At 48.9% G+C, this 8,177-nt stretch overlaps 1 non-coding gene and 1 pseudogene across 2 annotated transcripts; one reads left to right on the top strand and one right to left on the bottom strand.

Annotated features, from left to right (window-relative positions):
- Positions 1-4,005: 4,005 nt before the first annotated feature.
- Positions 4,006-4,701, bottom strand: LOC116100508 (annotated as a pseudogene). Its single transcript, XR_004122607.1, has one exon. The product of XR_004122607.1 is annotated as a 60S ribosomal protein L19 pseudogene (transcript).
- A 1,555-nt stretch (positions 4,702-6,256) lies between these two features.
- On the top strand, positions 6,257-6,398 carry LOC116104342. The gene has a single exon (XR_004123848.1). It is a non-coding gene; the product is annotated as a small nucleolar RNA SNORA48 (small nucleolar RNA).
- Positions 6,399-8,177: the final 1,779 nt, after the last annotated feature.

Genomic DNA, 8,177 nt, shown 5'->3' with positions numbered 1-8,177 from the left:
CCCCCCCCCCCATTGACAATGCCTCTAGACAGCAGGAAGTAGCTTAAGAGACACAATGCCCTCGCCCTTGTTCCCTTTTCATCATCGGCTTCCCCTTCCCTTTTTCTTTCCTTCTCTTTATAATATAAAAAAGGGAAGTATGTTAGCATCAGGACATCCAAAGTCTGTGGCGGTGCATGGGTGGGTCCACAGACCTGTTGCCAGGCCAACAGCCACCATATTCCCAGAATCTGTTGGGCTCACCTCCCACCTTTACCTGTGGCTGCTGCATCACAACCCATATATATACACGGGGAACATTCCTCCATCTTTCTCTCTCTCCCCCTCCTCTCTTTCTGTGCCACTACCCCCTCTCTCCCTCTCAATTAAACCTCTTACACGTGGAACTGTTTGGGCCTAGTGTGGTATGTTCTGACGTGACCCGCTGTTCCAACACATCACTATTTACCTTAAAACCTCTAAAATCCACTGCCACTTGAGTTTGGGGGTTAAATTTCTAACATGTGAATACTCTGGGGGAGGCGTCCACATCACAGTGGTTTCTTTCTGTCTCTGGCAGGAAAGAACCCAGTCAGAAGAGGTGGTAGGAGCAGAGCAAGCAGTGCCAGGTGCCAATGCAGGGTAGGGAAATCAGACCAGGCAGCCTGTTCATTGAACAAAAAGTTACCTGTGGATGGATTGGCAGCGTCTCCTCTAAACCCCAATGAGGAGTGGTTCCTAAAAGCAATGTGGAGGACAGGGAAGGGGGAGGGGGTGACAGGCAAAGGCAGACATTTTGCAGAGAGGGGTGCATGGTATGAATTAGGACCTTTGGATAAGAGATAAGCCAGTTTGTAGTGACACATCTCTGAAGGAGCTATGTGACCATATCATAAAATCTTACTCTTTTCCTTTGCTCTGGCCCTGGCCAGGGCTCCCCTGGGAAAAAGCAGTCAGGGCATGTATTCAGGCCAACCTCCTAGGGCAGAAGCACTCTCGCTGTGGGGGGCGGGGGCGTAGGGCGGGGAGCTAAGGGGAACTTCCCTCAGGCTGGGGCAGATTCCACAGTCGAGTGCTTGGCCTGGCTAACCACAGCCAAGTGTTGTTGAAAGACTGAAATAGTGACCTGAAGTGACCCTGCCCCCTCTCCCAGGTCTCAAAGTCCATGGCTAAAAAATGTCTCCATACTGCAGAACTCTAGGAAGGCAAGAAGTGTGTGTGTGTGTGTGTGTGTGTGTGTGTGTGTGTACACGTGTGTGTGTATGTGTGTGTATGTGTGTGTATGTGTGTATGTATGTGTGTGTATGTATGTATGTGTGTGTGTTTGTGTGTATGTGTGTATGCGTGTGTGTACGTGTGTGTGTGCTTATGTGTGTGTATATGTGTGTATGTATGTATGTATGTGTGTGTATGTGTGTGTACATGTGTGTATGTGTGTGCTTATGTGTGTATGTATGTGTGTATGTATGTGTGTGTATGTGTTTGTGTGTATTTGTGTGTATGTGTGTATGTGTGTTTGTGCATATGTGTGTGTGTATGTGTGTGTATGTGTGTATGTGTGTGTGTACGTGTGTGTGTATGTGTGTGTTTATGCATATGTGTGTATGTGTGTGTGTGTGTGTGTGTATGTGTGTGCTTATGTGTGTGTGTATGTGGGTTGTAGAAGAAAGTGGGGTTGAGCAAGCCACAGAGAGTGAGCCAGTAAGCAGCACTCCTCCGTGGCCTCTGGTTCCAGGTTACTGCCCAGAGTTTCTGCCTTGGCATCCCCTGATGATGGGCTATGTGGAAATAATGAGCCAAATTAACTCTTTCCACCACAGGTTACTTTTGGTCATTGTCTTAGTTGCTTTCCCATTGCTATGACAAATGTGCTTCCAACATGTCACAGAGCATGGCAGCACACTGCCTGCGTGGTGCTGGAGCAGTATCTGAGAGCTTACATGATGAGATAACGATCATGAGAAGGAGGGAGGGAGGGAGGGAGAGAGAGAGCATGAGAGAGAGAGAGAGCTAACAGGAAATGCTGTGGGCTTTTGAAACCTCAGAGCCCACCCTCAGTGATATACAACATCCAACAAAGCCACACCTACTAACCCTCCTCAATCGGTTGTACCAACTGTGGACCAAGTTTTCAAATATATGAGAGTATGGGGCCAGTCTCGTGTAAGCCATCCCAGTCATTGTGACTATTACAGCAATAGCAACCAAGATAACACCTCCTTCTCCAACCTCTCCCACATCCACCCTGCCTTCTCTGCCAACCCAACTTTGTGTGCTCTTGGATTATTTTTTTAAATGCACCAAGCCTCATTTGCTCTGCTCATATACCCTTGAATGTGTGGCCTTGTGCCTGAGCATGGCTGACTTAGTAGGGCTGAACCTGTAAAGAAAACCCACTCTCCCTCTCTCAGCAGTTGTCAACTGCTGTTCCTTGGCTAGGGCTTTGTGCCCTCCTCCCCTCTCCATGTTGGGATTTTGTCTGGCTTGAGCCTATGCAGATATTGTACATGCAGTCACAATTGCTATATTCGCTATGAGTCCATATGTGTAAGCAGGGGCTGCATGTATGCTGTTAGAATTTCTATGCTATGAATCTAAGTGTCCAAGCAGGGGCTGTATGCATGCTGTCACAATTGTTTCACTTGCTATGAGTCTAAGTGTGCAAGCAGGGGCTGCATGCATGCTGTTATAATTGCTACTTTCGCTGTATATCCAAATGTGCAAGCAATGTGAGTCTGGAAAACAGTTTCCGTGTAGTCTTCCACCATGTCTGGCTCTTGCAGTCTTCCTGTCTCCTCTTTTACAATGATCTCTGAACCTTGCAGGGAAAGAGTGTGATACAAATGTCTGAGGTGCAAAGGAACTTAGTCCTAACGCTACCTAAACACAGCCAGTTTTAAGCATTGACTTAGGAGGTTTTAACACACCAAAACCCAAACCTTTGTTTTCCCCAATACTGGCTTGACTATCAGGGTAAGATCCCCATCTCTATCCTTCTCACTTCAGTCACTGTTGGCTACCGAGAGTCCCTTCAATCCTCTTTAAACTCCAGTGGCAGGTCTGCTTTAAGGCGCCTTTCCCACATTATGGGCTAGCTGGCTGTTGGGACCCGTGGAGGAGTGAGGGCTCTGGTCCTCTCATGCAAGTGACTTGGAGGAGTCTTTCCACCAGGCCTCTCAGCCTCAAGACTGGGGAGTTCTGTTGGAAGGGAGTATCACAGGGCCCCAGGGGATCTGAGGTATTCTTAATCACACTAGCATTCTCTGTTGGCCTGGGGTGGGGGGTGTCTCTGCAGAGATGTGCCAGTGGCTGCTCTTGAGAGGAATTTCACCTTCCCATCAGCCTCTGCAGCAATGGAGGCTATCCCCAGAAAGAAGAGCGGCTGTATCCATGGCCTCCTGGGTAAGGTGTTGCCTTCCTTTACCTAGCCAATGCCTTCACTTGAAACTCAAGTGGTCTTTCCAACACAAGTGGCCATGTGACAGAGATGAGAGACATTACCCCACCTGTCTGGCACACTCTGTCAGCACGCTTCAGACTCTGATGGCACAGGCTAATCCATCCTTCCAAAATACCAAGATGGGGAGCAAGCAGAAAGGTGTCCAGGGGCTTTCCCAAGGCCCCCCTTGCCATACTCCTATCTGCAGGCAGGGTATGGGGTCAGCTGGCAGGTTGTGCAACCTGCTATGAGCCTTGCTGAGGCCTGAAGAGGCTTGTCCTTTTCTTCTGAGCACCTGAAGCTGGTGTGAAGAGATTTAGCTCCACAACTACTTTTTTCCTCACAGAAGGACAGCTTTGTTCCTGTTGGCTACTAAAAGTCCCTGCAGTCCTGTTTCAACTTTAATGGCTTTTAAGGAGCCCCTCAGGCATTGTGGTGCCACAGACTTTAGGTTGTGTTAAGTGGCTATTAAATAAACTCTAGCGGGAGTTGTCTGCCCAGATTTCAGCCCTCTTGGCTGATTCACGCCACATGTGTACCTTTAATGCCACGTGTCCTGGATTACTAGTTTTTTTTTTTAACAGACAAGGGCTTGTTTTATTTTAATGACTGAACCATGTGAGGCCTCAGCCAGGCCACTATGTACAGACACGAGGGAAGCTTTATTTCTTGTTCTCTTCCTCCTTGGACAGAGTCTTGATGATCTCTTCCTTCTTGGCCTGCAGACGCTCCTCCCGGCGCTTTCGTGCTTCCTTGGTCTTAGACCTGCGAGCCTCAGCCTGGTCAGCCAGTAGCTTCTTGCCGGCCTTGTCAGCCTTCAGCTTGTGGATGTGCTCCATGAGAATCCGCTTGTTTTTGAACACATTCCCTTTGACTTTTAGGTACAGGCTGTGGTACATATGGCGGTCAATCTTCTTAGATTCCCGGTATCTCCTGAGAAGCCGGCGCAGGATCCTCATCCTTCTCATCCAGGTCACCTTCTCAGGCATCCGAGCATTGGTGGTACCCTTCCTCTTCCCTATGCCCATATGCCTGCCCTTCCGTCGGGCTAAGGTGTTTTTGCGGCAGCGAGCCTGGGAATGGACGGTCACAGGCTTCCGAATGATCAGGCCATCTTTGATCAGCTTCCTGATCTGCTGACAGGAGTTGGCATTGGCGATTTCATTGGTCTCATTGGGGTCCAACCAGACCTTCTTTTTCCCACAGCGGAGGACACTAGAGGCAAGCCTCTTCTGTAGCCTGAGCATACTCATGGCTGCAGACGCAGCAGCAAAAGGAAAGAGCTGGATTACTAGTTTTAAACTAGCTTTCAGTTACCGATGTTACAACTTTTTATCATACCCAATAACGTATAAGCCAATAATCATACAGAACATATTTATACCTTTAAGACTAGTTAGAAACCCAATGAAGCAGCTACACAAATCTTATAAATTTAGATCAATCAAAGAATTTAGAACTCAAGCTTCTGACCCCTTTTTAGAAACAGCTTTTCAGCAGGGCAACTTAAATCAACCCGTGGCATTGTGGGTTAGCTGTCCCATCCACTTCCACATGTGGAAGGTTAAGGAGTGAGGCTAAGGAGAGGTTGGGACTGAGGGCTGGGTGCTCCAGCCTCCTCACAGACCTCGGGGTTGGGGCGCTCTGAGGTCGGGCTCAGCTCCTTACATTAATTCTCCAGGATTTGGGGCAATTAGAGGCTCTTCACCTTCTCAGCTGTAGGTAACAGGGAAAAAGAGATTAGTCAGCAAAATTCCAAACCAAGTGCTAAAGGAGACATTGTGCAATTTCTGAATTTCCAGACTCACATTTTGAAATTCCTAGTTATGAGGAAGATAATTCAGGCTCATGCTCAGAGAACGTGCGGTGCTATATTTAGACCTTTAGATGTATTATCTGCAGAGTCCTTCTAAACTTGAAGGCAATAATCCAATTCTATGAAGTAATCTACGGGAGGGCCCATTTACCGTAAGTTCATGTTGGGTTTGCTTGCAGCTTGTTCCTGGATGCCCCTGAGCACTGCAACACACTGTGGTCAATCTGTGTTTACTCAAGTGGGGCTAGGCTCAGTGTCATGCAAACTGGTATGCTGTTCTCAAACATTTGGAGTCCTTTACAATGTTCCTCCAGTTTGACCATTCAGCAAATAAGCTCCTTGCACTTACTTATCACCTGCTTAAGGAACCAAGAGAAGAATCTGTGTGACAGTGAGACAGACAGCACTGTCCTCACAAGATCCCACCCCACAGAGACACATTATCAATGACCCCACAGAGACACATTATCAATGAACAAAGGGCAACCTTATGTGGTACTAAATAAAGATGAACAATAAAGAAAAATATCCCTGGACACTCCATTACACCTCATCCCCCAAGGCTCAAGGGTCCTTCTGGAATAGGTAGCAGAAAAAACGTAGGTGGTAGAGGTGATGGTTGACTTCAGGGAAACTGTTTTCCAGGAAAATTCAAGACACGAGAGGGTGGCTGTATAGGTAAACTCACAATGACTGTGACAGAACTCACAAGACTCATGTGAGCTCAAATCAGACAAAATCTTAGCATGGACAGTGTGGGGTGGGCACAAAAATCCCACCCAGGGGTAAGAAGCTATTGGCATTTGATAGCTGCTAGCAGAGGAAAGGTCGTTTTTCTTTAATGATTGACCCCTGGTTGAACACATTCCTGGGCAGGCCCCATTCATAAGAATGTTGGCTCATACACACTGGACTGGAAGGAGGGGAAAGAGAGAAGAGAGCATCAAGTTGGGCGGCTGGGAGATGAGGGTGGGGTTGGGGGATGTGAAGCAAATATGTTCAAAGGGTAAAATTCTCAATGGGGCCCCTGGTAGTGGGCAGAGGCACCTTGATGCTGGCATTGTTCTTATACCAGTCAGGGGCAGAGCAGATGGCAGCCCTCTGTTCACCCTAGCTTGATGCCTGGCTTGGTGGCCAAAGATGTTTTATGCCTAGGACTCAGAAAAATCAAATCAAATCAAATCGAGGCAGCACAGCGCTGAAGGAGGAAGATAGACACCTGCAGACCTCCATGCCATAAAAAACAGATGGAGGATGTCACCCAGGGGTTCACCAGCCACACTAGAGTGGTTCCACTGTTGTGTGTGAGTCTGTGTTGGTCAGATGGGAAAGAAAAGTGGAGCAGCTTAAGCATTATGAAGAAAGATGGAACTGGAGACTCAAGGGTGGAGAGGAGTAGTCTGTTGTGAGTGGCCCGCCTGGCCACTTGGAACCATGGTGAGGTCCCAGCCTGAGCTGCTGGTGAAGGTCGTGTTTGGGTTCATAGCTGCAAGGGTTATGTTATCACTAGAGAACATGAAGATGTCCCTGGTCAGGGTAGCCTTAGGGGATCAGGTGGATGTCCAGGGGCTGTGTAGATCTGGCCCCACGCTTCAATGGTTACTACATTCTGGAGAGCCCATCCCATCTCTCACCACCAGCAGCAGCAGCACTTGGGAGAGTGGGCCCTGTGCATAGTGGAGCTGGCCCTGGTAGCAGGGGTGTGGGAGAGCTGACCCATCACTTGTCTGCTGTGGGGTGGTGCTGGCACAGAGGTGATGTCCCTCCCACCCCCTTCCACTTCTGGCAGTCAGGAAAGCTGTCCACAGGGTCATGAGCTCCGGAAGGCTATTCCTGCACCCCACGTGGGCAGCACAGTAGAGCTGGTCCTGGCGGAGGGGGCATGTGGGAGCCCGCAACTGAAGGTATAGCTTGGGAGGGCTGGTCCCTGCCATTCATCTGTCGTGAGGTGGTGCAGGCACAGGGGTGATGCCCTTGTACTTGCCCCATCTCCTCTGTGGTAGTGAGGGAGTTGGCCCCAAGGGCATGAAGCTGGAGAGCTACCCCTGACACTAACTGGCTGTAGCAGTCTATAGAGCAGGCCCTGCACCTCACCATGGCAACACAGTGTAGCTGGCCCTGAAGGCTGAAGGCACAGATAAACCAGCTCTAAGGATATGAAAACAGTTGAGCTGGCCCAGTCCCTTGCATGTGGGAGAGTGGGTCCCACACCTTGACTGGGCAGCACTGTGGAACAGGCTCTGCAGGCATGGGTGTGGATGAGATGGCTTTAGGGCACGAGAGCAGGAGAGCTGGCTCTGCCTCCTGCTAGGTGGCAGGTGGAGACTGCTGGAGAGTTCACCCTGGTGGTGCAAATAAGAGAGCTGTAAGGCTGACCATCTCAGTGACCACCCAGGTCCAGATCCAGGGCTCTGAGTTGGCCCAGCCCACAATCTATATCATCTGCGAATGGCTGGGATTCACAAACGGAACAGTCATGCTGATCCGAAGCTGTAGAATCTCCATGACACAGGGCAACAACAGGATAACTGGGAAAAATCCCCAGAGGATCTAGTATGGGCACCGTCACAAAAGCAAGAGATCTGGAACCAGACCAGTGCAGACCAGTGGACTTGTTACAAGGAGCATTTCAAGTGAAGATATGTGGATGAAAGAATATTCATTGTGAGACACACAGTGGCATACTGTAGCTTCTATGATGAGAGTCTGTGCTCCATTGTTGTTGCTGTTCGTGTGTGTTATTTTGGGAGAGGTTGGAAGGGCAAAGTGGATATGAGCAGATGGGGAGATGAGTGGGACTCAGGTGCGTGATTCAGATTTCATGAAGAATCAAGAAAAGCTTAAAAGAATTTTCAACGGATTAGTTAAACTATTATCAGTAAAGAAAAAGTCCATGTGAAGAGCTCTTCTTAATGTCTAGGAAAAATACCCACTTGCCTTCTA

This window comes from Mastomys coucha, unplaced genomic scaffold (genome assembly GCF_008632895.1).
Source record: "Mastomys coucha isolate ucsf_1 unplaced genomic scaffold, UCSF_Mcou_1 pScaffold21, whole genome shotgun sequence".
NCBI lineage: Eukaryota > Metazoa > Chordata > Mammalia > Rodentia > Muridae > Mastomys > Mastomys coucha.
The sequence above is the reverse complement of the archived record's forward strand: the minus strand, read 5'-3'. Positions and strand labels throughout refer to the sequence as shown.